Source organism: Heterodontus francisci, unplaced genomic scaffold (genome assembly GCF_036365525.1).
Source record: "Heterodontus francisci isolate sHetFra1 unplaced genomic scaffold, sHetFra1.hap1 HAP1_SCAFFOLD_121, whole genome shotgun sequence".
In the NCBI taxonomy this organism is placed as follows: Eukaryota; Metazoa; Chordata; class Chondrichthyes; order Heterodontiformes; family Heterodontidae; genus Heterodontus; species Heterodontus francisci.
In genome coordinates this window covers 1,176,579-1,199,020 of record NW_027140425.1, presented here as the reverse complement: position 1 = coordinate 1,199,020, position 22,442 = coordinate 1,176,579, and the positions used below count along the sequence as shown (strand labels likewise).

Here is a 22,442-nt window from a genome sequence, read left to right as displayed (position 1 = left end):
TGAGAAGGTGGTGGTGAGCTGCCTTCTTGAACCGCTGCAGTCCATGTGAGGTAGGTACACCCACAGTGCTGTTAGGAAGGGAGTTCCAGGATTTTGACCCAGCGACAGTGAAGGAAAGGCGAGAGAGCTCCAGGTCACGATAGTGTGTGGCTTGGAGGGGAACTTGCAGGTGGTGATGTTCCCATGAATTTGCTGCCCTTGTCCTTCTAGTTGGTAGAGGTTGCGGGTATGGAAGGTGCTGTCTAAGGAACCTTGGTGTGTTGAATTCCTTCATATGTCCCTCCAGCATCCCCCAGATTCAGCGGCAGATTGTATGCTGTTGCAGAGCCTTAACCAGTATTGATTGGTGCAGTGCCGAGCAGTCTGCAGAGACTTGTTTCTGGCAGCTCTGAGAGCATCGAGAGTTTGTTTGCTGGGGACTGGTTTGTAGTTCATGAGGGCTCTCTTCTTAGTTACAGTAACTGACTCCATTTCAGTCCAATAAGCCTCAAACCAGTCAGCATTCCTCCCATCTCTTTTCCCGTGCAGAGTTATAGATGGTGGCGTGCAGATGATTCCACTTTGACACCGCACTGAGGCCTTGGGTGTTTTCTGATCGAGGATGTTGAGGAACTCCTGGGTCCTTTCTGGATCAGTGGTTCGGCAAGTGTTGATCCGTGAAGGACCTTTCTTCTTGGATGGGTGAAGCTTCCTTGGCTGAAGCCTGACCTTGCTACGCACTCGGGAGTGGTCAGAGTCACAGTCAGCGCTGTGATAGCTGTGAGTGATGAGGACACTGCTGAGGGTGGTACGTCTGGTGATGTTAAGTTCTAGCTGGTGCCAGTGGCGTGATCTTGGATGGCTCCAGGACACCTTGTGGCACAGCTTGAACTGGAAGTAGCTGTTTGTCACACAGAGTCCATGGTGACAGCAGAGATCCAGCAACCTCTGTCCATTTTTGATCATCTTGCCAATCCCATGGTGCCCTATGTTAGTTGGCCAAGCTAATGTCAGTACCCACACTTGCGTTGAAATCTCCTAGAAGATACAATCCCTCAGTGCTGAGAATTCCATTGATGGCAGCGTCAAGTGTCTCATAGAATTGATTCTTGACATCTGGGGTGGAGGTGAGTGTCGGGACATAGATGCACATGAGATTAACTGGGCCCGTGCTTGTTGACAAGTGAAGAGTATGAAGTCTCTCTGAGCCTACTGTGGGTGGTTCACTCATTGCAAGTGGCGTGTTTTTTACTGTGAAACCCACGAGTTGCCTCTTGGGCTTTCCCCTGCCAGAAGAAGGTGTAGTGTTTCTCTTTGAGGGATCCACTTTGAACGAGTCCAGTTTCTTGCTGAACAGCAATGTCCACATTGAGCCTTGTGAGTTCTTTGTCGATCACAGCTGTCTTGTGTGTGTCATCAACCTGCAGAAGGTTGTCAGTAAGGCCAGGACTCATGGTCCTCACATTCCAGCTTGCGATGCGAAGGACTGGTGTCTTCTTTGTTAAGTTTGTTTTGCCTGGTGCATAGATTATCGAACTGCCTGTTGAGAGATGACTCTCTAAGCTCCAAGCATCCATTGAAGCAAGTAGGTCATGGCAGGACAGCAGTTAGCTGAGTGGGTGGTAGTTATCAAATGAGACATGATGATCTCTCTCACTGTCAGAAGTAACCCCTGGTGCTCATACTCTACACCAATTGAGTGAGAGCTTACAATCAGCAACTGTTTCTTCCCGTGTTGTGCTAATGTTTAACCACAAAGCTGGAGTGTCCTCTCCAGGGCACAGGCCTGGGCAAATAGTATGGAGACACTGAGCATCAGGACCCCCTCTCAGCATTGCTAGTATTGTCCAAAGGAAAGGAAAAAAACAGTACTGTTTGGTATTGCTCTGCTGTAGGAGTTGCTGGAAAACTACCTGATAAGTAACAGGTAACTGCCTACGGGACTCCACTCCGGATTTACTGTCCAGGTTTACTCCCTCAGCCTTCTTCTCTCTCAAGACACCCACAGGGAAGTGAGACTTTTTGCCCATATCTGGGACTCTGTTTCTTGGCATCAGGATGGAACCACACGCCAGTGGGCCTGCATGACATGCACAAGGATATCACACTCTGCCCCATCCCTGTGACAGCTCAGAGAGTGACCCTGATGATAATACACCCCACAGGAACATCACAAACAGCCCCCTCCCTAGGACAGCTCAGGGTCAGACACTGCACACACTGCAACAACAGTGACATTCCTGGATTAGTCCCTCCATTCCCAAAAACAAGCATTCACCCTACTTTATGCTTTCTGTCCCTCAGCCAATTTTGTATCCACGCTGCCACTGCCCCTTTAATCCCATCTGCTCAAATTTTGTTCACAAGTCTATTTTATGGTACTTTTTCAAACACAATTTTGAAGTCCAGACACACACCATCAACCAAACCACCCTGGTCAACTCTCTCTGAAACGTCATCAAAGAAATTAATTAATTAATTCATTCATACACAATCTTCTGTTAACCAATCTGTACTGGCTGTCATTTATTAGCCCATGTTCTACCAAGTGACAGTTAATTTCCTCCTGGATAATTGTCTCTAAAAGTTTCCCCACCACCGACTTTGGACTAACTGGTCTGTAGTTCCTGGGTTTATCTCTCTTTTTAAACAGGGCTGTAAAATTAGCAATCCTTGCAGATGTATCTTTTAATTCTGGAAAGTCTATTGTGGACAATCTCTTTGGGAATGACTTTAACCAATTAAAGCAACAGGATATTTGATTAATAAGTCCAGAACTTTTATTGAGAGTAAAATAGTACTTAATAATTGAAAGCAAAATTATTTTGAACAAACTTGGACAATATAACTTTACTGCTCGAGCAGGTGTGTGGACTGGTCGAGCTTGGTCTCAGAGTGTCACGGTCCTCTTTGTCCAGCCTAGATCGCTCATCAGGTGGAGAACTTGGTTGATGATCTGAGCCTTTACCCCTGAGGTCTTCAAGTGTTCCTGTACACTGAAACCTTACAAAATCCCTACTTTTAACCCCTGGATTGCCATCACACCACCTTGTAAAATAATATTTGGTCCGAGCTGTTGCCAGGTACATTTAATAAGTTCTTAATTATGTCTTCCACTAACAGTCACCTGTCCTCAGAATCTCAGACATGAGTACAATGGAGTGGTTTCACACTGTCTCCCAATCTGATCTGAAACAAGTTTCTTATTCATTAAATCGAGACTCTTGAAGGTCACGATGTACCAGACCATGGGTTTTATCAGGTGTCCTAGAAAGGTCCATTGTTTGAATACGTTTCGCTGAAACTGCCCTTTCCCACACAGACACAGAAACTCACAGTAATTAGATTGACCTAACTTTAAATGAAAACCCATTCTCTCTAAAATGATTATTGATTCATTATTTATAACTCAATCAAGGTTCATTTCCTTTACAATCATCTGTTTCATGATGGGTAGCTACTCATTAATTATGCAGGATACAAACGTTAGTACTGAACACAAAATGGCTCCTTTGGTCATGTGTTAATTGTAGAATGGCTTCCTTGACCTTATTAGTTATTACAACAGATACATTATAAAAATGGTCAAGTTAAACTGAGATCGAACTACCTAAGCTTACCTGCATCCTCCAATCCTCTGGCATCATTCCCATAGAAAGGGGGATTGAAAGATTGTGGCTCAAGTCTCCACTATTTCCACCCTTACTTCCCTCAGCAACCCAGGATGCAGCCCATCCAGACCGGGTGACTTTTCTACTGTGAGCACTGCTAACCTTGTAATTGTCTCCTCTTTATCTATTTTCATCCCCTCCAATTTCTCCACATCCTCCTCCTTTACTGTGTGACATTTGCACAATCTGCTTGTTTTGTGACAGATGCAATGTACTTAATTAGTGCCTCAGGCACGCCCTCTGGCTCCACAGGATCTCCTAATTGACCCACCCTTTCTTTGACAGTCCATATGTTGGTAAAAGACTTCAGTGATCCCAGTTATGTGACCCACTACTCTTTTCTCACACACTCTCTTGCTGATCTCATTTCCCTTTTCAGCTGTCCTTTGTACTTTCTGTATTTTGCTTGTTTCTCCTGCAGATGAATCCTCACATGATTTCTATATTAATGGTTTTCGAACTATTTTGTAAAAGGATTTAGTTTTGTAAATTTCTCCCTAGCTCCCCTCATGGTCAGGCAGAAAGTTTAACTGCTGTGTTTTCAAACAGCAACAGCTTTATTTGAAAAGCCATTGGGACAGGATTCCGGGTTTTAATCCAGTCACAAATCTGGTTCTGATGTCTTGTGGCTCCAGCTGTCACATGACCTGTCAGAGGATGACCTCATAATTGACCCGGTCATGGGGCTGTGGGTTGATGTTTAAATTGTTTCAAAATAATTTTCCAGAAGGACAATCAAAATGAATCCATATATAAAAGGTAGATTTTGTGAATTTGTGCTCCCAGTGGAAATTCCTGCAGAGTCTGCTGGTTTTCATATCCCCAAATTCCCACAGGAAGCTCTGTGCTCAGACTCTGTATTCATCACATCAACATTATACAGAATCATTTCATGGGAGACCCCAGTGTGAATTGTCGACAGGTGGGTCAGTTTTAACTTTCAAAGTAACACAGGAGCAAAATACTGCAGATACTGGAAATCTGAAATAAAAACAGAAAATGCTGGAAATACTCAGCAGTTCTGGCAGCATCTGTGGAGAGAGAAACAGAGTTAACATTTCAGATCTGTGATCTTTCATCAGAACTGGGCTGAAATTGTCTGAGGGACTGAGATTGTGGAATCAATTTCAGGGTCAAAGACATTGTACTCTGTAAGGATAGGAAGATGGTGATTATTACGTATGGTGCAAGAATATAGATGCTTTTACATTATTTGAATCAACATTGATTTTAAATTTGTGCTCACGAATCCTATCTTTTGATCAAAATGACACTGATAACAATGGAAAAAGCAACACATGCATTTCACAGGACCTTGTAAAGCCTTTTACAGCCAATGAAGGACTTTCCAAGTGTTGTCACTGTACAGTGCAATACAATACCCTACAATAAGGATATTTCACATTCGAGTCACACAAGTGCCAGGCAATGACCATCTCAAACAAGAGAGAACCTAACCATCTCCCCTTGACGTTCAACAGCATTACGTTTGCTGAATCTCCCACTATCAACATCCTGGGGGTTACCATTGACCAGAAAATGAACTGCAGTAGCCATATAAATATCATGGCTACAAGAGCAGGTCAGAGACTAGGAATCCTGCGGCGAGTAACTCACCTCCTGACTCCCCAAAGCCCGTCCACTATCGACAAGGCACAAGTCAGGAGTGTGATGGAATACTCTCCACTTGCCTGGATAGGTGCAGCTCCAACAACACTTCAGAAGCTCAACGCCATCAAGGACGAAGCAGCCCACTTGATTGGCACCTCATTCACAATATTCACTCTCTCCATCACCGATGGACTGTGGTAGCAGTGTGTACCATCCACAAGATGCACTGCAGCAAGCCTCTTTCGACAGCACCTTCCAAACCCGTGACTTCTATCACCTAGAAGGACAAGGGCAGCAGATGCATGGGAACAGCACCACCTGCAAGTTCCCCTCTAAGCCATACAACATCCTGAATTGGAAATATATCACTGTTCTCTTACTGTTGATGGGTCAAAATCCTGGAACTCCCTTCCGAACAGCATCACATCGACTGCAGTGGTTCAAGAAGGCAGCTCACCACCACTTTCTCCAGGGAATTAGGGATGGGCAATAAATGCAATAAATAAAAATGAAATCAATAAAAAAGACAATAATCCCCAAAACTAGAAAATACATATGAAAACGAAAATATAATAAAACACAGTCAGCATGGATTTCACAAAGAAAGACTTGATTAACCTTATCTTTGAAGAATCAACAGCAAGAGTAATACAGCAGATGTAGAAGAGTTTAAGTTAATAAAGCCTCATCCTTTTATGTGCTGAAACCAACAAATTGTGGGTGAACAAGCAAGCACACTAACTGACAGAGCTGCATGTTGTGCTTTCTAAATTACCCTAAAGCAGGGTGTTAATGAGTTAAATCTCCAGGTTGCTGCAACCAGAATAGCCATTGTCCACTATCAGTTTCACTGTTACAAATAAAGATGGAACATTCATTGTGAATCTATAGAAACAATCTGGTCCTGCACACTGCAGACACATCCACGTCATCACCAACCAGCTCTCCTATAATTGGTGCAGTTATTTGACTTTTCGCCATTAGCTCCATGGAATTACTTTTAAAAGATTTAAATACTAAGAAGTTTTGTTAATATTCAGCCCTTGAGAAGAAACCATTCCCTGGCCACAGTGGAGAAAGCATTGAATATAAAACTGTAGACTACCAGGTAACACAGTGAAAGCTTATCAGCTAATCTATAATTGCTTAGTTTTCTTATTTTTGCTCTTGCTATTTGGTTTTTCATCCTTTTCAGTCCTGACTGTGGATACTATTGTGATTAAATGTGAAAAGATGCACTGTGTCTCAGCCCCGGTATATTGACTCTTTCTCTGTGCAGTGCTGTATTCACTCAGATACTGACAGTGTCTCTCCCTCCCTCAACTTTCCAGCCCTGACGGTGCAGAAAGTGCTGCTCAAAGTTACACATTCTGACTGTTTGCAGTTGATTAGTGAGAGATTATTAACGTATCCTCCTGCAGCGCTGCCTCGGTTAATAACAGCAGATCGAAGTCACATTTCAGATACAGAAACAGACGCATCAATTATTCACTCTTTCCCAGAGTGAGTGAGGCCGAGACAAGCAGCAACATTCCAGCCCCACACTCTGCAATTACCCAGCACCAGCAGAAAGCAGTGAATACAGATTCAATCAGTGGGTTAATGTCCATTACAGGGATGCAAGATTCCACAGCCCAGGACAAACATCCCCAAACACCGAGAACAAGCTCAGGAAAACCCGGGGGAGTTAATATCCCAGTCACTGAGCATTCCAGTAACATTGAACAAGTTCCTGAACTGAGTGAACCTTTCAAAGTACAGAAGTGATGACGAGGTGAAAAAGGTCTGAACAGTTGAGGTGTCTGAGCGGTTTCAGCTTTTCTGTTCAGGTTGCAGCTTTCACTGGAGGCATGTGTTTAAATCCCACTTCTGACAACTTGATTTTCAGTTACTTTGCAGAGCTTCCTTGAAGGTTTGAGGTAGAGTAAATACTGAGGAACTGTTTCTAACTGCTGAACGGTCCATAACGAAGGTTACAGATTTAAGGTGACTCACAAAACCAGAAGGAACATGAGGAAAAATTCCTTTCTGCAACGTGTGGTTAGGATTTCAGTTATGTGGATAGATTGGAGAAGCTGGGGTTGTTCTCCTTAGAGAGGAGATTTGATAGAGGTGTTCACAATCATGAGGGGTCGTGCCAGACCTGATAGAGAGAAATTGTTGGTAGAAGGATTGAGACTCAGGTAAAAGCTGTGGCTCAGTTGGTCACACTCACCTCGAAATCACAAGCTTCTGGGTTCAGATTTCACAGCTGACACTCCAGTGCAGCACTGAGGGTGTTGAAGGTGCTGCCTTTCAGGTGTGATGTTAAACCAAGACCTGGTCTGCATGTTTGGGTGAATGTAAAAGATCCCATGTTGCAATTTCAAACAAGTGAAGAGCAATTCTCCCTGGTGTTGTGATCAATATTTGCCCCTCAATCAGATCAGTTGGTCATTATCACATTGCTGTTTGTGGGTATTAGCTGCTGCATTTCTGACATTACAACAGTGATTACACTTCAAAAGTATTTCATTGTTTACAAAGTGCTTTGATATATCCAGTGGTCTTGAAAGGTGCTATATAAATGCAAGTCTTTTCTTTCTTTATCACAACACATTGCTGTGTAAAAAATGGTTCTTCATGTCACCTCTGGTTCTTCTGCCAATCACCTGATATCTGTGTCCTCTGCTTACTGACCCTTTTACCACTGGAAACAGTTTCGCCTTATTTAAAATGATTATGAACAAATGTGTCAAATCTCTTCTGACCTTTCTCTGCTGCAAGGAGAACAACCCCAGCTTCTCCAATCTCTCCACATAACTGAAATCCCTCACCCTGCTGCCATTGTGGCAAATCTCTTTTTTATTCTTTCATGGGATGTGGGCATTGCTGGCAAAGCCAGCATTTATTGCCCATCCCTAATTGCCATTGGGAAGGTGGTGGTGAGCCGCCTTTTTGAGCCATTGCAATACCTGCTCTTAGGAAGTGAGTTCCAGGATGTTGATCCAGTGACAGTGAAGGAATCATGATATAGTTCCAAGACAGGATGGTGTGTAGCTTGGCGGGGAACTTGCAGATGGTGGTGTTGCCATTCATTCAATGTCCTTATAGGTGGTCGAGGTCGTGGTGGATGGAGTGCTGATCAAGTGAGCTGCTTTGTCCTGGATGGTGTTGAGCTTCTTTGGTGTTGTTGGAGCTGCACTCATCCAGGCAAGTGAGGAGCCTTTCATCACACTCCTGACTTGTGTCTTGGAGATGGTGGACAGGTGGTGAGTGATTCACAGTAGAATTCCCAGCCTCTGACCTGCTCTTGAAGCTATGGTATTTATATGGCTGTTCCAATTCAGTTTCTGTTCATTGGCAACCCCCAGGATGTTGATAGTGAGGGATTCAGCAATGATAATGCCATTGAATGTCAAGGGGAGATAGTTAGATTCTCTCTTGTTGGAGATGATAATTTTGGGAATTGATAGGAAGCTGCTTCATGGTTGGTGGAACAAACGCCCGCCCTTGGGGTGGAGCCAACAGCTGCATCCGTCCAATAACAGACAGAGTGGAAGTACTGTATCAGGCCTTGTTAGTTCAGTTGGTAGAGAATGAGACTTTTAATCCCAGGGTCTTCGATTTGAGACCCTTGTTGTGTGGTTGTTCTTCCCTTTTTCAGACTTCGTCAGCAGAGAGTTCAAGGAGTGTGTCTGGTCCATTTCCCACACATCTGCCCTCCCCTCTTCCCATCCCTCCCAGAAACGCCACAGGTTTCCCCTTGTCCTTACTTTCCACCCCACCTGCCTCCACATCCAAAGGATTATCCTCCGCCATTTACACCACCTCCAGCGTGATGCCACCACCAAATGCATCTTCCCCTCCCCTGTCAGCATTCTGAAAGGATCGTTCCCTCTGCAACACTCTGGTCCACTCCTCCATTATCCCCAATACCTCGTCCCCTTCCCACGGCACCTTCCCATTCAATCGCAGCAAGTGTAATAGCTTCCCTTTTACCTCCTCCCTCCTCACTATCCAAGGCCCCAAACACCCCTTTCAGGTGAAGCAGCGATTTACTTGTACTTCTTTCAATTTAGTGTACTGTATTTTCTGTTCACAATGCGGTCTTCTCTAAATTGGGGAGACCAAACGCAGATTAGCTGACCGCTTTGTAGAATACCTCCACTCAGTCCGAAAGCATGACCCTGAGCTTCTGGTTGCTTGCCATTTCAACACTTCCCCCTGCTCTCATGTCAACATTTCTGTCTTTGGCCTGCTCCAGTGTTCCAGTGAACATCAACGCAAGCTCGAGGAACAGCACCTGATCTTTCGATTCGTCACTCTACAGCCTTGTGGACTGATCCTTGAGTTCAATAACTTCAGAACATGACTGGTGTCAGGCAAACCCCCCCCACCCCACCTGCCAAGACTGAGGCACACATGATTTTTGCCACATGAACATTAAAACTTAAAATTGCAAGCGCCTGACTGGAAAGAAATTTGCATAGTAACAAACAGTATTGAAACAAAGGGACACAGTCTTTTGCTTCCCCAATACACAGCAGAAGTGGTCAGACCAGTCTTAGTCACATGACTAGTTGGCTGTTGGTTTTTTGAACTTGCCACAGATTTGAACTCAGAACACCATGTGCTCCCGGATGGGGCAGACCCTCTCCGGTCCTGCCTGCCTCCATCTCTTTCCCACAGAACTGAACCTTGTGAAAACATGTGAATCTCAAAGAGAGAAAAGTCTCCAACATGTACAAGGTTTAAGGTGAATACTGGGCCCTACGAAATGCAAGAATTACCTACAAAAGTGCTATACCGTGAGCTCGAAGCACAGTAACAAGATATTGCCTCAAACTGTTCCACTTTATCTTTTATTTTTTCTGTCGCTGGCTGCATCTGTATATCACGTGTGCATGCTAGCATGGGTGCATCGTATATCTGTAGCCATGAAACGTATTAACGTTTAAGCAAGTTTAATAAGTTTCACTTTTCTTCTTTAAACCAAAGAAAGCCTGTTTGTGTTCATTTCTTTGCATTATAATTGGAAAGCTGTGAACAAGGATTCACCAAAGGGGGAGCACAAAACACAGTGTGTTTGAAACCATGTGCCTGTTTTTCATGTAGTCAGAGCTGCTCATTATTCTGCTATTAACACTCTCTCTGGACAAATGCTTTGTCTTTGACCACAAGCATTAACGGACTCTTTGCCTTTGTCCCAGGACAACTTTGTTATTTAATCTTTCCTGCCCTCTGCCCTATCAAACACCTTCCCCTTGGTTCTCTCCCACAGGCCCCTCTCCTTCACTTGTTTAAAACCTAATTCTTTTCTAACCTTTGGCAGTTCTGATGAAAGGTCACAGACTTGAAACTTTATCTCTATTTCTCTCTCCACAGATGCTGCCAGACCTGCTGAGTATTTCCAGCACCTTTGTTTTTATTTCAGATTTCCAGCATATGCAGTATTTTGCTTTTACTATATCAGAAAGTCTCTCCTTGATTCAGGACTATTACGTCTCTCCAGCGTCTCGCTGCTAAAGATTGAACTTTATCTCATTTCACTCTCAGCTCTGGGTCAGTGTGGATCAGTGGGATTTCTCCCGCTTCACATTCCATCAGTGCTGAGAAAACAATGGGAAATATTACTCATGTTGTGTTCTGTAAATTTTGACAAACACTTGAATGTAAATATTGTCTTCCAAAGCAATGAGCGAAGGCTGGTTTTAGTGTGTGGCTGAAATAGATCAGCTGGATTTGCATTGCACTAAAAATCGCAGTTCTTGGTTCAATCCCAGGTTTTGGCACTTTCAACCTCTCCTGTGTCTTTTTCTTTGGCTCCAATTGTCAAGCTGCATGATTTACTCTGAAATTAGCACCAGAGAATCAAGGCACCAGCGAGCATGAGGAGCTGAAATTAGCACAGATCGAAACCACTTAATACTTCTGACTGAAAATGGTTGCAAATACTTCAGTTTTGCCTTTTGCACTGACGTGCTCGGCTCCACCATCATTGAGGATGTGGGTGTTTTTGGAGCCTCCTCATCTTGTTAGTTATTAAATTATCCACCACCATTCACGACTGGATGTGGCAGGACTGTGGAGCTGTGATCTGATCCTGAGGGAGATGTCCGTGCATGGAGTGGCAGGATGTATGGAGAGTGATCCTAAAGAGGGTGTCTGAGCCTGGAGTGGAAGCTTTCTGTGGAGGTGCAGGAGTAGGCCATTCAGCCCCAGTGTTTTATAAAGGTTTAGTATAACTTATTTGTTTTTACTCTATGCCTCTATGAATAAAGCCAAGTGTCCTGTTTGCTTTTAGCAACATTTTCAAACCTTCTAAGATTGGTGCACATTGTCTCATTCTTCCTCCCAAACTTTATCACTTTACACTTCTCTGTGTAAACTTTTATCTGCCATGTGAAAGCCCATTTTGACAGTTTTTTTATCTTCTCCTGAAGTGTGTTACTGTCACTGGCATAAGACGAAATTCCCCGGCATTCTTTGATGCTATCTCCATGGAGAGAGCAATCTTACACGCTAGCTGAAATGTAGGATTTTGCGTGTTTAGTATCTTTTCTCATCCACCAATATAAGCACAAATCTGTCTCGCAATGCACGGTCTAAGAATGTGCCAAAGTTGCAATGTAGTGATAAATTCTTCAGTTCCACAATGTACTCACCAACTATTTCACTACTTTTCTGCTTTCTGGTTCCAAATTTCTAGCTTGCCGTGATCTCTAGTGGCTTCGGGTTAAAATGTTCCTCCAACTTGGTGATGATTGTTTTGAATTCACATCTTTTGCCTTGATGGGAGCAGGAAGATTTGTTAGCATGTCATACACTTCCAGGATAATTTACATTCGCAAAATTACTTTCTTGCCCTCAAGAATTGCCTTATTCTGAGTCTCGACCTCTTCACTTTCACCTTCAAGTTCCAAAATGTTATTAGCTCTGAAAAACATGTCCATTCTTTCAATATATGAACTGAATGGTTCTCGAGCCCTCTCATACGTTCCTAGCCTTCAGATGTATCCCTTGGGTGCAGCCATATTGTCCCAAATAATCACTTCGAATCTGATGCACACTAAGACCCTGCGGTAAAGGCCTGTTCGTTTATGAAATTGAAACCCGACCCAGTCCGACCTGACCACATCCAACCTGAATCTGACCCGGGCCCGAGTCCTTTGATTTTTTTCCCGCACCCGACCCGACCCGACCCGACTACCATAATAAAGTTAATTATATCAAACATACCTTGTCCAAATGTTGTGATCCTCCATTCCGAAAGCTGGCTATTCCTGCGGAATCATGCAGAAGTTCCCTCCCTGAGCAAGGCAGCACTGTGTCCGCCTCCAGCCCGACCCGTCACGAACCCGAATGCCGGACACGGAAGAGAGACCCGACCCGAACCTGACACATGTCATCCGGTCTGGTCGGAGTCGGGTTGGGTAGCCATGCTTTACCCTAGGGCATCTCATTCAACTGAGGAGACAGTCTGTAGCACAGGCTTCACACAATCCACCCTAACTCTCCACCATCTGAGCAGGTAGGTCACCAGGAGCTGACCGATCCTGTTCACTGCAGTCCCTGCTGCTGTTTGCTGCCTATATTTACAGACTTTTATCTCATCCTCATCACCATTTTCTCCAATATATTCAGGGGGCATCAGCAGAGAAAATGGAGACCAAATGCGACAAGTGCAAGGAAATGTTTATTTACAATATTACATCATAAACATAATATACAAAAACATTACATGTGTGAAACACGTCCCGATCAAGATGTGTCTGAATAAATGGATCCCCTCACAATAAACACTGTCACCTTTCAATGTTTAGCGGACGAGTGTGAGGGCCAGATGTGTGTGATTCCCACAGTAATGTGTTTGTTCAAAGTTCTGGAAAAGATGGAGATATGAATAATTTACAGGGAAATCTTTGAAGCATATCTCCATGTCTCTCACTCACAAAGATCTGCAAACTTGTGGATTCAGAAAGAACCCAGAGACAGATAGTCCTGCAATAACCTGTAACTCCAGGAAAGGATGTGTTTGAGATTTTGCCCTGTAGCTTAGATGGTTAAAGCCTCTGTCCAATAAACAGCAGAACCTAACTTCAAACCCCAACAAAGCCTCACTGCAGTGAAGAAATGGAAAGTTATGATTTAAAGATTACTCTGTCAATCATTCACATCTCTGTCTTCCCCTGAACTTCGAGTTCAAATTTGTTTGTGAAGTTGAGTGACACGTTCAGACAGCACAGTCTTTGTCTTTGTGAAAGAAGTGATTTTGGGAATGGCTGTTTGAAACTGTCCCTCCTTGCACAGAAATTCATTGCAAATACTCAAATCACCCACAATTTCCACGAGAGAAATTTGTTCACAATTGCATTTGACGTGAAACCGCCTCAACATTAATCTCACTGAAGCAGAGTGTGACCGTGTTGTATGTTTCAGAGTGTTGGTGCCATTAAGTGTCGCTTTTCACCGAGACTGGGACACAACGCAAGGTTGATCCAAGGTTGGAATATATTATCATTCAGGAGCAAGAAAAATCAAAAGGAACCGAATAAGAAAACCCAGTCCCCAGATTTGAGAATCTGTAGATCCGCTTTGGGAAAGTGAATCAGAGCAGAATGAAGGATGAACTGTCCAGAAGAGATGAAGACACAGCTCAGTCAACACATTCCCCTGGTTTATGATGCTGGAACATTCCTCACACAGAAATGATTCAACCCAATGACAAACATTCTTGCAGCTGATAATTTATGCTAACGATTGAAGGACTTTCTCATGTGGTTACCTAGTGGTAAGAAGATATTAAACTTCGTTTCAATCAATCCAGCTGCGATGAACTTTGAATTTTTCTGCCTTTTATAAAAATTATTTGAAGGGTCTCAGCGACAATGCTCAGTGTTGATGAGAGTGGGGTCTGGGTGAGCATCTGCTGAGCGTGACAGGATCAGGACTGGATGCAGGAAGTTCTCTGACAGTCTCTCTCTCTCTCTCTCTGATGGGTTTGAGTTGGTTCACAACTGGCAGCTGTTGGTGTTTCGATAAATGAAGGAAGTTCCCTCTCACCATTTTTTTTGATTCACAGAGCAGTATCAGGATGTAAAGGGTTAATGCTGAACACAGTGGGATCAACCTCTCCCACTGTCAGAGTGATGATGTAACAGTCACATGGGATGAGGTTTGGGAGAAGAGAGAGCAGCACCAAGGATGCAAGCTTAGCAGTCTTGATGAGTGTGTAGAGAATTGTGTAAATTAGAAAAGAGTTCTTAGTTCTTTCAGCAGGAAATGTGTCCAGAAAATATCAAGAAACTCACAATGTTATTATTCAGGAGTCGGAACACAGATATTAACTCCAAGTTACAGTGCTGGGTTCATTTAACAAAAAAAATAGAGAATAATATTGCTGACAGATTGAAATTCCCCCAGTGAGGAGGCAGTTAAACAGTTGGGACATCCTTCGATCCAAGGTTTTGGCAGCATTTGCAACTTTTGCAACTTTTTTTAATCCAGCTTTGATGGACGAGTGAAAAAACTGAACAGTTCCATTCTTCCTTCTTCCCTTCTTTCCATCAGTTTCTCTTTTCTGTCCCAGATCAATATAATGATGAGAATCCCAATTTAATCTGCTGTTTCTGGTGTTTTATCCATTCCAATCAACATTCAACATTCCAATCAAATCTATTTGTTATTCCACAGTATCTCTCCATGTGTTTTATTCTGTTGTATTCTCTCATAGTCTGTTTGATGATCAATGTTACATCTCACTCTCTGTTCTGGTGAAGATCAGAAGCAGTGATATCTGTTTACACCGCCTGACAAGTCGGCTGAGGCTGTGCCTCGCTGATCACGTGGAGTTGAAGCAATTCTTCCAGTCAGTTAGTTCAGTTGTCATTTCATGAGAAATTCGAAGTCATCATGACTTCGTCAGTGACCTAATGGTTCAGGTGTCTGAGTGATGTTAATCATGCTGTGATCAAATGATTGTATGTTCCAGTCTTTCCGTGGTGGGTTTTCACACTGAGTAGAAACGTGTTGGACATGGTCTGGAAATGTTTCACACCGCTCCATTCCCAACAGGCCATGCCCTGATGTGATGGAAATTTCATTTACTTACAGAAGCTACATTTCCATCATTGCACATCCGGCTGCACAGTCAGGATCTGTGTGAAGGTGACGGTTGTGCTTCTGTTACTTGCCAGGTGACGAGGTGGCTGAGAGGTTAAGGCGATGGGCTACTAATCCGTTGTGTTGTGCACGCGTGGGTTTGAATCCCATCCTTGTTGTTAGTTTATCAACTGCCTGTTGCATTCTTGTTTCCAGCTTCAATGTAATGTTGGCCTGGAAACCTGTTCTTGTCAGTATCTTGACGGTGGTTCCAGAATTGTTTATACTTTATTAAAATTGAGACAGACAATTGGAATTCATCACCCAAATTGGACTGGAATGAAGATCAAATAGGGATCACGAAACGGAGCAGGATTTCCCCTCCCCTCCTTCCTTCCTTCCATCTTTACTTTCTCTGGATTTGCACCAAGTGAACGACTAACGGGAAAAGCAAGTGGCGAGGGAGCAGAAGCAGAACATTATCCTTTGGCAAGAAATTTATTTTCTAATCTTCTTGATAGATTAAGTGAGTGAGCAATGTTTTGGCAGATGGAGTTTAAAATGTGGGGTCATCTAGGACCTACGAAAGATAGATCAGAGTGTTTTTTGTTAAGTGGTGAGATGATAGAAACTGCGGAGGCGCAGAGACCCGAATACTGAATCACTAAAAGATAGTGGACTGGTAGAAAAATAATGTGAAAAGTGAACGGAATATGAAGATTGGAACTCATGTTGTAGTTATATAAAGCTCTGTGCTCCTGAAGTAAATGTCCAAGCCCAGATTGTGGGGAATCTGTGGAGAGTGATTTGTTTTTTATTCATTAATGGGCGCGAGTATCGCTGATAAGGCTGGCATTTATTACCCATCCCTAATTGCCCTTGAGAATGTGGTGGTCAGCTGCCTTTTTGAACTGCTGCAGTCCATATGGTGCAGGAACACCCACAGTGCTATTGGGGAGGGAGTTCCAGGATTGTGACCCAACAACAGTGAAGAAATGGCGATATAGTTCCATGTCAGGATGGTGAGTGATTTGGAGGGGAACCTGCAGGTAGTGAGTTCCCATGCATCTGCTGCCCTTGTTCTTCGAGGTGGTAGTGGTCATGGGTTTGGAAGGTGCTGTTGAAGGATACTTGGTGAGATACTGCAGTGCATATGGAGATGGTACACACTGCAGCCACTGTGTACTGGTGGTGGAGGAACTGAATGTTTAAGGTTAGGTGCCGATCAAGTGGGCTGCTTTCTCCTGGATGGTGTTGAGCTTCTTGAGTGTTGTTGAGTGGGATGTATTCCATCCCACTCCTGACTTGTGCCTTGTACATGGTGGACAGGATTTGAGGTGTCAGGACGCGAGATACTTGCTGCAGAATTCCTATTCTCTGACCTGCACTTATAGCTGCAGCATAGATGTGACTGGTCCAGTTTAGTTTCTGGTCAGTGGTAACCCTCAAGATGTTGATGGTGGGGGATTCAGCGATGATTATGCTGCTGAATATCAAAAGGTAGATGGTTTGATTCTCTCTCAATGGAGATGTTCACTGCTGAGCACTTGTGTGGCCAGAAGGTTGCTTGTCACTTATCAGCTCAAGCCTGAAGTTTGTACAGGTCTCGCTGCTTGTGGGCACAGACTGCTTCAGTATCTGAGGAGTTGTGAGTCATCTGCGAACATTCCCACTTCTGACTTATGTTGAAGGGAAAGTGATCAATGAAACAGCTGAGGATGTTTGGGCCGAGGACACTACCCTGAGAAACTCCTGAGGCAATGTCCTGGGCTGAGATGATTGGCCTCCACTAACCACAACCATCTTGCTTTGTGTGAGATATGACTCCACCACGTGGAGAGTTTTCCCCTTGATTCTCATTGACTTCAATTTTGCTCGGGATCCTTGATGCCACACTCACTCAAGGGCAATCACTCTCACCTCTCCTCTAGAACTCCACTCTTTTGTTTCTGTTTGAACCAAGCTGCAATAAAAAATAAGAACAGAAGAAATATTAGCAGGAGTAGGCCATTTGGCCCCTCGAGACTGCTCCACCATTCAATAGGATCATGGCTGACCTGATCATGTCCTCAACCCCACTTTCTTGCCTGCCCCCCATAACCCTTGACTTCCTTGCAGATAAAATTCTGTCAAACTCAGTCTTGAAGACATTCAATGACCCAGCCTGCACTCCTCTCTGTGGTAGAGAATTCCAAAGATTAATGACTCTCTGAGAGAAGAAATTCCTCCTCATTTCCTTCTGAAATGGAAGACCATTATTCTGAAACTGTGTCCCCTAGTTCTAAATTCCACCATGAGGGGAAACATCCTCTCAGCATCCACCCTGTCAAGCCCCCTCAAAATCTTATATGTCTCGATACGATCACCTATCATTTTTCTTAACTCCAATGAGTATCGGTCCAACCTGATCAACTCTCCATATAAGACAACCACTTCATCACAGGAATCAATCCAGTGAACCTTCTCTGAACTGCCTCCAATGCAAGTATATCCCTCCTTAAATAAGGAGACCAAAACTGTACACAGTACTCTAGGTGTGGTTTCACCAACACCCTATACAATTGCAGCAAGACTTGTCTTCTTTTATACTCCATCCCCATTGAAATAAAGGGCAACATTCCATTTGCCTTCCTAATTATTTGCTCTACCTGCATGGTAACTTTTTGTGATTCATGTACGAGGACACCCAGATCCTTCTACACCGCAGCATTCTGTAATCTCTCACAATTTAAATAATATTTTGCTTTTCCATTCTTCTTACCAAAGTGGATAACCTCACATTTTCCCACATTATACTCTACCTGCCAAGTATTTGCCTGGGGTCGAGGAACCCTGGCAGAACCTAAACTGAGCATCGATGAGCAGATTATTGCTAAGTGTCTGGTGCTTGATAGCACTGTTGATGACATCTTCCATCACTTTGCTGATGATTGATAGGAGACTGATGGGGTGGTAATTGGTCAGATTGGATTTGTCCTGCTTTTTTTTGTGGAGTGGGCACACTTGGGCAATTTTCCACATTGTCGGGTAGATGCCTGTGTTGTAGCTCTACTGGAACAGTGTGGCTGAGAGCACAGCTAGTTCTGGAGCACAAGTCTTCAGTACTAGAGCCGGGATGTTGTTCGGGCCTATTGTCGTTGCTGTATCGAGTGACTTCAGTTGTTTCTTGCTATCATGTGGAGTGAATCGAATTGGCTGAAGACTGTAAACTGTGATGCTGGGGACCTCAGGAGGCCGAGATGAATCATCCACTGAGCAATTTCTGATGTAAGATGGTTGTAAATGATTTAGCTTTGGCTCCACCATTATTGAGGATGGGGATTTTTTGGAGCCTCCTCATCTGGTTAGTTATTTAATTGTCCACCATCATTCATGACTGGATGTGGCAGGACTAAGGACCTGTGATCTGATCATGAGGGAGATATCCATGCATGGAGTGGTGGGATCTATGGAAAGTGATCCTGAAGAGGGTGTCCGAGCCTGGAGTGGCGGGATCTGTGGAGACTGATCCTGACGAGTGTGTGCAAACCTGGAATGGAAGCTTTCTGTGGAGGTAGAGGAGTCGGCCATTCAGACCCAGTATTTTATAAAGGTTTATCATAACTTATTTGCTTTTACTATATGTCTCTATTAATAAAGCCAAGTGTCCTGTTTGCTCTCAGAAGCCTTTTCAAACCTTCTAAGATTGGTGTACATTGTCTCTCTGTTTTGGCACCCACTTTAGAATTGTAAAATTTCATTTATATGGCCTCTCCTTATTCTTCCTCCCAAATTGTATCTCTTCACAATTCTCTGTGTAAATTTGAACTGCCATGTGAAAGCCCATTTTACCAGTTTTTTTAAGCTCCCCTGAAGTGTGTTACAATCACTGGCACAGGATGAAGTTCTCGAGCATTCTTTGATGCAATCTCCATGGAAAGAGCAATCTTACATGCGAGCTCGAATGTGAGATTTTGTGTGTTTAGTATCTTTTCTCATCCACCAATATAAGCACAAATCTGTCTCATAATGCACGGTCTAAGAATATGCCAAAGTTGCAATGTAGTGATAAATTCTTCATGCCACAATGTACTCACCAACTGTTTCACTACTTTTCTGATTTCTGCTTCCAAATTTCTAGCTTGCCGTGATCTCTAGTGGCTTTGGGTTGAAATGTTCCTCCAACTTGGTGATGATTGTTTTGAATGGCACATCTTTTGCCTTGATGGGAGCAGGAAGCTTTGTTAGCTGGTCATACACTCCCAGGCTAATTTCCATTGGCAAAATAACTTTCTTGCCCTCAAGAATTGCCTTGACCTCTGCACTTTCACCTTCAAATTCCAAAATGTTATTAGCTCTGAAAAACATGTCCATTCTTTCAATATATGAACTGAATGGTTCTCAAGCCCTCTCATAAGTTCTTCACCTTCCGATGTATCCCATATGTGTGCAGCCATATTGTCCCAAATAAGCAATTTGAATCAGATGCACAGGAAGACCCTGCGGTATCTCATTCAACTGAAGAGACATTCTGTGGCCCAGGCTTCACACAATCCACCTAAAATCTCCACCATCCGAGCAGGTAGGTCACCAGGAGCTGCCTGATCTTGTTCACTGCAGTCCCTGCTGCTGTTTGCTGCCTATATTTACAGACTTTTATCTCATCCTCATCACCATTTTCTCCAATATATTCAGGGGGCATCAGCAGAGAAAATATACACCAAGCGTGGCAAGTGCAAGGAATTGTTTACTTACGTCATTATGTCATGCACATAATATACAAATACATTGCATGTGTGAATCATTTCTTGAGCACTTTTATACCAGATGTGTCTGAATAAATGGAACCCCGTCACAATAAACACTGTCCCCTTTCAATGTTTAACGGAGAGGTTTGACGGCCTGATGTGTGTGATTCCCACATTAATGTGTTTCTACAAAGTTCGGAGAAAGACGGAGATATGAATAATTTGCAGGGAAATCTTTAAGCATATCTCCATGTTTCTCACTGACAAAGTTCTGCAAACACATGGATTCAGAAAGAACCTGAGTGCAAAATCAACAAAAATAAACACAGCCAGAGAGACTTGCAATAACCTGTAGCTCAGGGAAAGTACATGATGTTATGGAAGTGATTTAGAATTTTTTTTTGTTAAATTCTTTTTGAGGAATTCATCGTCAAACTTAATAAATGTCAGACCAGTTCTTTTTCAAGAGGGTACTGAAAGTATTAATTTGGCAACTATGTTTACTGGTTGTCACATGACTCAAGTTAAATGTCGAACAGAAACCCTGGTAACAGGGGGAAATGTGGACAGAGAAGTCAGTTGCGCCTCTTGATTGGACAAACCCGGCAGCAGCAGCACTCACCGAAGAGGGCAGAAAAATCACAAGCTTTTATTTGTCGCAGTCATTGTGCTTTACCTTCTGGAGTGAGCAGCTGATAAAGTTAGCCTGAAGAAGTGTCAAGGAAGGAGAGAAGATCACAACCCACGTTGTTTTGCAGCAAATCTTTAAAAGACTCTGAGAACTTCACTGTGTCAATTCATCTCTTCTCCTGTCTTTGAAGAAAGCCTGCTAAAATTAATTCTCAACACTGCCTCTAAAAAACTGTTCTAAAAGACCCTGGTGACCTGTCTACGCATACTCAGAAGTTAGACTGTTTGCCAGTTTTGGAACAACATATCTCATCTGCTGTTTTCTTCAGGAATGAACAAGTAATCAGCCCAAGTGTTGTTTTTGTCTTTAACAGAACTCAGAATTGAAAAAAATAATTCTTTTTTTTTCAGTTAACCGGTGTATCTGTGTGTGCGTGTGTGGGGCTGTGGTAAGAAAGGGGCTTTAAATGTTGGTTAAGGTAAAAAGGGAACTTTTAAAATTTCTACCTGTGTATTTATGCTTTATTTCATGACTAGTTAAAACTTGTTCTGTAATAAACTGATAATTTTGCTGTTCATTAAAGAAACCTGGTCAGTGTCTTCTATTCTGGGAAGAATAGAGTATGTGATTGACTGTTTCAGGAAGTGGGAAAAGTTAAAATATATGTTGTGACCTGTGGAGAAGTGGGATGAGAATATCTAGAAGGGTCTGAAGAAGGGTCATTGACCTGAAACGTTAACTCTGCTTCTCTCTCCACAGATGCTGCCAGACCTGATGAGTATTTCCAGCGTTTCTTGTTTTTATTTGAGATTTCCAGCATCTGCTGTATTTTCCTTTGATATTGATATTATATGAGAATAAATAGTGCACTCCTCTGATTTTAATTATAACAACATCTGGCTCTGGAGCTGAGTTGGTTAAAGCACCTGTCTTGCAAACAGGAGATCCTGGGTTCAATTCCCAGCAGAGCCTTGTTTCTCATTTGTGATGTATAAGTTACCTTGTCAATCACTTCCATCTGTGTCTTCTGAACTTTCAGTGGGAATTCAAATTATGTGATGAATTTTCGTCACAAGAGAAAACAGCCTTTGTGAAGCATGTGAGTTTGGAATGGCTGTTCCTCCTTGGACAGAAATTCAGTGCTGATATTTCAAAGGCAACTTCTTTGATACAAATTTGTTCACAGTTGTATTCAACCTGGAGAACAGCTCGACATTAATGTCACTGAAGGAAAGTGTGACTGCGTTGTATGTTTCAGAGTGTTTGTGTTGTTATGTGTTGCTTGTGACTGAGACTGGGACATGACGCAAGTGGGAGGGTTGATCTGAGGTTTGGAATATTTGTCAGTCAGGAACAAGAAAAATCAAAGGAACCAAATAAGAAAACCTATGTCTCATGTGGTTACCGAGAAACAGTGAGGAGATATTAAACTTTGTTCTTTTCAATACAGCAGTGTGAACATTGACCTTTCCTGCCTTTGAGAAACAGTATTTGAAGTGTCTCGGTAACAATGTTCAGTGTTGATGAGAGTGGGGTCTGGGTGAGCAGCTGCTGAGTGTGACAGGGTCAGGACTGGATGCAGGAAGTTCTCTGACAGTCTCTCTCTCTCTCTCGCTGATGGGTTTGAGTTGATTTTCAACTGGCAGCTGTTGGTGTTTCGATAAATCAAGTTCCCTCCACCCATTTTTTTGGACAGACAGTGTAGTATAAGGATGTAAAGGGTTAATGCTGAAGACATTG

General features: G+C 43.2%; 1 non-coding gene across 1 annotated transcript; it reads left to right on the top strand.

Moving 5' to 3' along the window:
• Positions 1 to 21,600: 21,600 nt before the first annotated feature.
• trnaa-ugc (transfer RNA alanine (anticodon UGC)) lies at positions 21,601 to 21,674 on the top strand. The gene has a single exon. It is a non-coding gene; the product is annotated as a tRNA-Ala (tRNA).
• The last annotated feature ends 768 nt before the right edge of the window (positions 21,675 to 22,442 follow it).